We start from the raw sequence: 8,990 nt of genomic DNA, 5'->3' as shown, positions 1-8,990 counted from the left end.
CTACACAAGACACAATTTAAGCAAAAACAATTTTATTCACATGAATCAGTTCATGAACTCTATAGCCACGGTTTGCAATTCCATTCCTTAGTTTATAAATATTAGTTCACTAAACATCATTTTTAGACATAACCTACTCAAGTTCGCGGACTGGGTGAGCGGACTTAAGTTCCCGGATGGAGTTTACAAACTCCAGCAGAAATTCTCGGGTTTGAGAACTTCGCTAGCTCGCGGACTTAGCTCACGCACTTCTCCAGTTCAGTTGATCAACAAAGTTCACAAACTTCGGTTCAAGCAATAAGGACTTTTACATATATGTGTTTCCACAACAATGCTTATATTCTCCAAATAGTTATATAGTCTAAACTCTTATTTAAATCATTGAAACATTCTTAGAGGACGTTATATAGTTGTTATTCACAAACCATTTTTCGTCGGATCAATTTTCAAAGTGATTGAAACATAACATGGCTTTCGTCACTAGGTAAAGATGAACTTGGCTAAAGCGAAAGCTTTACCAACACATATTTCGAGAAATAGATAGGCGAGGTAAACTCGGCTCGAGATACCAAATGTGTATAATCTAATTCTATATAGCAAAACGACTTTTGTCTCAAGATAGGAGATATATATACTTTTGAGTGATAGATAAGTTCAAGTCTCCACATACCTTTTAGTCGATGAAGATCCACCAGTTCCTTGAGTAGTCCTTCATCTTGTATGATGATTTCCATGGAGTTCTTGAGCTCAACTACACTTTCTATCCTAGTCCGAGATCTTAGCTATAGTATACTAGAAATCAAGACTTATAGTTTTGATAACTAACATTGACAAACATGCTTGAGATAGCAACGCATGCGAGTTAGACCGAGCAATGCTCTTACAATCTCCCCCTTTGTCAATTTTAGTGACAAAATTATCAATACATATGGAATACAAAAAATATATAAAAAAACTTGTGTAGCTCCTATTCCACATGCCTAATCTTCAACATTACTTGAAATCTTCGTCACTTCCAAGTACTCCATTTATCCCAAAGGTTGTAAGTTTAGCATCATCGTTGTTGAAAATCCGTATCTATAATAACGACAAAAACAAGAGTTCTCAATCATTGTTATACAGTGTCATAGTATCATTACACAGCGTCAAAGTTCAGTTGTGTCAAAACTTTAACAACAATACTATAATGATATGTCACTCCCCCTTAGTCAATACTCCATCTCACATGGAAACCACTCCCCCTTACATAATGATCCGAAAACCATATGTATTTGTAGTGTGAACTACATATTATTCTCCCCCTTTTTGTCAATAAAATTGGCAAAGATACAAGAACGGGATCCTAATGAAATTTCTAAAAGAGACATTTCATGACCAAAAGAAAGCATATACCATCTTATTTAGATGCAATCATAAAGCCGAAGCTAAATGCATTCATCAAGGAGTCTATAAAGATACAAGATAACCCCTATAATATTCCACAGTCGTACTCCCCACAAAGATTTGGCAATTAAGCACAAGTTCAATTAAGAACTCTCCCCCATAAAATGTCATTCCTGAAAGAACAACAAGAGCGACCTTAATTTCAAAAAGAAAAGAAGGATTTCTTTGGACATAACAAATCACATACAAGTATCAATTTGAATCTAAAATATTCAATTAAATTAACCATAAGAGAACCCATTATTAATTTAATCAAACATGCTCAACATAAGTAAACTTATGGAGACTTAAAAACACTCAATTAGATTAATCACAAAAAATCCCATAATTAATCTAATCGAAATACGCAACTAAACTAATCACAAAAGTAATCAATTTAATTGGTCATGCTCGACAGAAAGTATCTCATGGAACAACAACTATGCTAAGACAATGACTCAGTCGATAGAGCTCAACGTAAGACACCTTATGGAACAACACAGTATGTACACAAAAATATGGATCAGGGAAGATCAATACTGCGGTATACACAAGGACTCATTCTATTTTACATCACTATTTGCATAACGACATTCAATAGACATAATCCTTGTAACCAAAAGATTCTAACCTATCTTTCACCAAAAATTGACATAATAGGCTTAACTTTTGTATTTGTCAAAAGTCAATTCATTCTTTCATCAACTCACGAACGACTTTACTTTTGACAAGGTATGGGACAATTTATGTAGCAAGTCTTAATTTGAAAGATAACCATTCAAAGCTAAAAATAAGAGTTAGTCATACCATAAAGTATCAAGATAAGTTAAAAAAAAAAGCAACAAGCAGTAAACTAAACATACAAGTTAATCACTCCAACCATAGTGATCTCTTTCAATCTCATAGAACTTCTCTAATAACTGTGGAACAACATTTCCCGCAAAGTCCACCTGCTCTCTGAGAACCATATTTTCCTCCCGAAGTTTAGCAAGTTCTCCTCGAAGACGAGATAGTTCTTCAGCTGCTGGAGTACTCTGGGATCTTGGGTTGACATTGATTGTAGAGGGCCTCATTTTCTCAATGCTAGACATGCTCAGCACAGCTGGTCCTCCAAGATCAGAGCCAAAAACAGGAATATTAAAACAACCACAAATTCTTGAGATGAGACAAGGAAAATCTGATGTCTTTCCTGCATTGTGTCTGACACTTATCATTTGATCAAAGATAATTCCACAGAAGTCGACATTTCTATCTTCAACAATGTATTATATGAACTTAGTAAGTCTTCTAGTCCATGAATTGTTGTCACAAGTGTTGGGCATCATATTTGCAACAATAAGTTTAGCAGCAACTTTGAGAAACAATCCTGCTCCTCTCACATAGACCTTACCATCATTGCGAGTTAGGTCCTTGTCAAACAACCTGTTGACAATACTTCTAGTGGAAGTCTACCAAACTCAGGAGGAGGATATATTTCACCTCCAATGGGCACATCAAGAAGATAGGAGATAACAGAACGATTCATAGAAATAATGCTTCCTCCTATTATGGTTTTGAAGGAACATAGAGCAGTGTTTTCATCATGAATGTTAGTATAAAACTGAGCAACCATATCAATACGAACACTCCCTAAAGGTCTATGAATAATTCCCCAAACATGCTTATTAAAGAACCCAGCCAATCCTGGAACATATATATTAGCTGCATCATAGAACCGTTCACGAATGGGTGTCTTGTTTTTTAACACTCGGTACCGTTCGCGGGCAGTAGAGTTAACAAACCTAGCACCAGTACTATAATCAAGAAGGGATTCATCTCTAGTTTGATGACTCGAGCTTCCTAGTTCCCTAGTTCTTCTTTTACTCATGATTTGAAAACGTTGCAAGAAGGAATTGTAACACTTACTTGGTTTGTGAATTGTTTCCAATGGCAGAGATGCAAAGTGTTGACAGCTACAAAAACCAATTGTAACCCAAAGTATGCGAGCTTCTCCTGATAACAATGAAGCAAACCAAAATCAATTTGGTTAAGGATTGAAGAATCGACGGAGTCAAAGATGGAACAATTGAGTTTCCTCTTCGTTCGCGAACTGAAGAGGTGAGGAAGAAGGGTAAAAGAATCGAAGTGATTATTTGTCTCTTTTATGGGTCGAGCGAACCAAGTTGACACGTTCGAGAATTGGATTAGCTCATGAATCGGTGTTGGTTAGAGTGTGTGAACTACACACGTTCAAGCTAAGGGTTCGTTTGGAACAACCATGGAGCAAGGGCTCAATATTCAATGGTTAATAATTTTTGTAGAACAGAAATTATTCTTGCACAGCATGAAACCAAAAAATAGCTTCTTTCCAAGAGTTTTTACAACTCATAGTATTGAGAGAGACCCAAGGAATTGTTTCTATAAGATTTTCAAAAATCTTATAGAGAACACAGAAAGGAATATGTTTCTTATTTCTGATTTTACATCTTACAATGAACAGTTTTTGCAGGTATCTTTTGGTATTGCACCGGGAGACTCTTTTAAAAAAGGATTTCCTAATTTATTTAACAAAGATAATACCATTATCATGACTGAAGGTGTCAGGATTCGCAAAATGACATGATTCATATTTTGTAGTGATGTGCTCAGATAACTGAGATTCAAAATCCTTTTGTAATATATTAAAAACAAGAGGATTGCACAGAGGAGGAGTATTACATTCACTGATTAGCAACTCGATATCAACCTCAACATGAAAATTATTCATCATGACTTGATTTAGCCTGTCAAGAGACACTTGTTCTTTCAGAAGAAATAAATCAACATCAGAAGAAACGCTTTCAAGTCCTGCAAACACTTCAAGGGATTTTAAGCCTGGTGGCGGTTTAGATAGAATTTCTTCTACAGTTTAATTAAATCAGTCATGGAAGAGAATTCTGAAATCCCTGGATCTGATGGTGCATATATTGAGATAGCACTTCTGTCCATAGAGTCAGATCGCTACAAATACAGACTTGTAAGGTCTTAAACATTGTTTGCCTGCTCTGATACCAATTGATAAAGCGGGGGTCTAACAACCACACCCAATATTTCGCTTAACAATATATATGGACAAACTCCAATATACTTTCTAGAGAATCAACTAGATAGTCAGACTCAATCTAGACAAAAAAGCATATAAAAGAGTTTATATCTCAATCTCTCGAATTAAATCTTACCCAAGCAAACTGCGAGTCTCAATTTAAATACAAGAGAGATAAACTTGGATGGTACCAAAGACGAATATCCAAGTGTCAATCAATTTAAATTAATAACCAAAAGGTCGGATATTCTAACTGATCGAACAACACACAACCTGTATTATTTCAATTATATAAATAAATATAATGCGGAAAAGAAATAACACAGACACCAGAAATTTTGTTAACGAGGAAACTGCAAATGAAGAAAACCCCCGGGACCTAGTCCATATTGAACACACACTGTATTAAGCCTCTACAGACACTAGACTACTCCAAACTAACTTCGGTCTGGACTGTAGTTGAACCCAAACCAATCTCACACTAATCCAAGGTACAGTTATGCTCCTACGTCTCTGATCCCATCAGGATACTACGTCCTTGATTCCCTTAGCTGATCTCACCCACAACTAAGAGGTGTTACGACCCAAAGTCGAAGACTTTAATAAACAAATCTGTATCACACAGAAAAGTCTACGATAATAGATAAATCCGTCTTCCACGAATATACCTACGAGTTTTGTTCCGTCTTTTGATAAATCAAGGTGAACAGGAACCAATTAATAAATCGGACTTATATTCCCGAAGAAAAGCCTAGTATTATCAATCACCTCACAATAGTCTTAATCGACGCAACAAAAAAAGATATTGTGGAATCACAAACGATGAGACGAAGATGTTTGTGATTACTTTATATCTTGCCTATCAAAGATAAAAATCTCAAGAAAATTATTACAATTGTACTCGTACGATAGAAACAACAAGATCAGATCACACAACTACAAGAAAAGTAGTATCGGTCTGGCTTCACAATCCCAAAGAAGTCTTTAATTCGTTAACCTGGTTTAGAAGAAGAAACCAAAGGTTAAAGGAGAATCGAATCTAGCTTAGCACCACTAGTATCACACAAAATATGTGGGGATTAGTTTTCCCAGTTGCTAGAGTTCTCCCTTATATAGTCTTTCAAATCAGGGTTTGCAATCAATCTTAGCTTGGTAACAAAGCATTCAATATTCACCGTTAGATGAAAACCTGATTTAGATTCAAGTTAATATTTATCAACCGTTAGATCGAAAATATAGCTTGTTATACACAAATGAAACGCACGTTCCTGGTCTTGTGTAACCGTACCCAAACTTGTAAATTAGTTGGTTCAACAATAGTTAACCAAATGGTTAGCCATATGATCACTTTCATATAAACCATATTCTTCTTTACCATAACTAGTTCAAATTACTCAAATGAACTAGTTAGAGAGTTGTTCAATTGCAAGAAAATCTCATGTACTACACAAGACACAATTAAAGCAGAAACGATTTGATTCACATGAATCGGTTCATGAACTCTATAGCCACGGTTTGAAATTCCATTCCCTAGTTTATAAAGATAAGTTCACTAAACATCGTTTTTAGACATAACCTACTCAAGTTCGTGGACTGGGTTCGCGGACTGAGTTCGCGGACTTAGCTCACGCACTTCTCCGGTTCACTTGATCAACAAATTTCGCAAACTTCGGTTCAAGCAATAAGGACTTATACATATATGTGTTTCCACAACAATGCTTATATCCTCCAAATGGTTATATAGTCTAAACTCTCATTTCAATCATTGAAACATTCTCAGAGGACGTTATATAGTTGTTATTCACAAACCATTTTTCGTCAGAGCAATTTTCAAAGTAATTGAAACATAACATGACTTTCGTCACTAGGTAAAGATGAACTTGGATAAAGAGAAAGCCTTACCAACACATATTTCGAGAAATAGATAGGCGAGGTAAACTCAGCTCGAAATACCAAATGTGTATAATCTAAGTCTATATAGCAAAATGACTTTTGTCTCAAGATAGGAGATAAATAGACTTTTGATTGATAGATAAGTTCAAGTCTCCACATACCTTTTAGTCGATGAAGATCCACCGGTTCCTTGAGTAGTCCTTCGTCTTGTATGATGATTGTCGTGGAGTTCTTGAGCTCAACTACACTTTTTATCCTAGTCCGAGACCTTAGCTACAGTAGACTAGAAATCAAGACTTATAGTTTTGATCACTAACATTGACAAACATGCTTGAGATAGCAATGCATCCGAGTTCGACCGAGCAATGCTCTAACACTTTCCCTTTCATCTGAATGGAAACATCCCAATATGGATGATAACGACACTTTCGAGGAGTTTAACTCTAAATTTTCTGAGATTGTTAACGCATCTTTTTTCCTTGGAAAGACAATACCTGAAAAGGAAATAGTATGCAAAAGTCTCAGATCGTTACCATCCAGATACGAGTCTAAGAAACATGCCATAATAGAAGGAAATGATCTTTCTACACTTTCTCGAAGCTCCCTTGTAGGAAAGCTAAAGATTTTTGATAGAGAAATTCTGCTGAAGAATCAAACTGAGAAACTTTGCCAAGAGGTTAAGGCACCCGTTGAAAAGGAGCTTGACTCAACTATTATGCTTTTAGCGCAACGAATTAAGAACATTTTATCTATTGATAAACGTGTTCCTGATACATTATCGGTTTGCCATAAAAAGGGTAATGATGAAGTTCAATGCTTTAAGTGTCATAGATTCAGACATATGGCAAAACACTGTTCCAGCAGAAGAACTAGAAAGTGCAATAGGGCATATGTCTCCACCCTTGATGATATTCCGGAGGAAGAATTCAATGAAAAAATATCTAATTAATTGCAATGTGCTTCTTGTCAACTCTAACTGTGATGATTCTAGTGAGTCTAATCAACTCCTAGAAAAACGTGAGTTGGAAACTAAGGAAAATGAAAGGTTAAGCCTGGTACTTGAAAACCTTTTGAAGTTCCTTTCAGATAAAACCTGTATGATAGAATCTGAAAAAGAAAAATTTGGTGAAATACCAAAAGAATCAGAAAATAGTACTTCTGATAATAGGACATCACGTTCTTTAAATGGAGGAAATAACCACACCACAATCTCTCGTGGAAACCTCCATCAAAATAAATTTATCAAGACTCTTCTTAAGGGGATAAAGTTTTTGAAGGCTGATAAGTTTATTAGATCTCAAAAGGAAATTGCAAAATCATGCAATCACAAGAGAAAGAAAGAATGCAAGGAAGGACAGTCTATTGTGCTTATAAGTCATCCAAAGGATGTCTTTGTTACCTATGGTGAGAGTAATTCTCACCTCAACACAAATTGATTGTGTTGAATAATGCATCCTCACTTATTGCCAAAATTTTTGATTGTGAGGAAGCATAAATCTGGGAAATTTGTTCATGGTTGTTTCTTAAGTGAAAAATATTAGATATATTTTATTTTTGGGAAAAATGGTTTCGGTTTCCATAAACCAAATTATTCCTTGATTTTCTCTTATCTTATATATCTTCTTCTTGTCCGAAAGAAGTATCTTATTTCAATGAAGAAATTGGTAAACGAAGGGTCATCTCTTGATGATTTAGCACTCTGTGCATCAGTTATGACTGAAACTCATGATGTTTCTCTTCGTGATAACTTTCAAGATTCTCTAAGAAAACAGATTCTCTCTGTTAAAGGTTGCATAAGATCCATGAGCTGATGACAACGAAAGAGTGAATGCACAGACTAAGGGGGAGTAACATATCATATTAAGTGGTATAACAAAGACGTGCGGATTGAATATCTACCTATATTCCTTAGAGCAACTGCAGTGGTGCGAGTATAACCAAAGACCAAAGATGGAAAAAAAGATCAAATTTTGGGTTTAGTATGGTGTGTGACGCTACGGTGGAAAGACTAAATTTGGTCAGACGTACATTATACGTTCGCCTGGTGTGGGGCATAGACTATACCAACGCCTGATTGTGACGTGCACTAAAAAAAAAAAAATGAAAGAAGTGGGGCGGAGGTATAAAGCCCGCCCCACTAAATTGATTTTGAAAACAAAGAATGGGGCGGGGGTATAATGCCCGCCCCATACAAAATAATTAAAAAAAAAAATGGGGCGTAGACTTTACGTACGCCCCATGTGGAGCGTAAACTATACCAACGCCTGGTGTGGGGCGTAGACTATACCAACGCCTGATGTGGGACGTGCACTATATGTCCGCCTGGTGGTGGGGCGTGAAGTATATCAACGCTCGACTATATCTGGGTTTAGTCTTGGTCCCAGACCAAATATACTCTGGGTTTTAGTCGTTGATCAAAATTTGATCGATAGTACGTTCCACTATGTCTGTTCAAAAGACCAAATATTTGGGTTTACTCTCCCACTGTGGACGCTCTTAGGGGGAGTATATCTTTGTTATTATAATGTCCACAACGACACTTTTGAGGATTGAATGTATGCAGTTTACTGTGCTGTTGAATTCGGGAATCAAGCGCATGTGTAATGAATTTTTG

Source organism: Papaver somniferum, chromosome 8 (assembly GCF_003573695.1).
Source record: "Papaver somniferum cultivar HN1 chromosome 8, ASM357369v1, whole genome shotgun sequence".
Lineage (NCBI taxonomy): Eukaryota > Viridiplantae > Streptophyta > Magnoliopsida > Ranunculales > Papaveraceae > Papaver > Papaver somniferum.
This window is presented reverse-complemented; position numbering follows the sequence as displayed.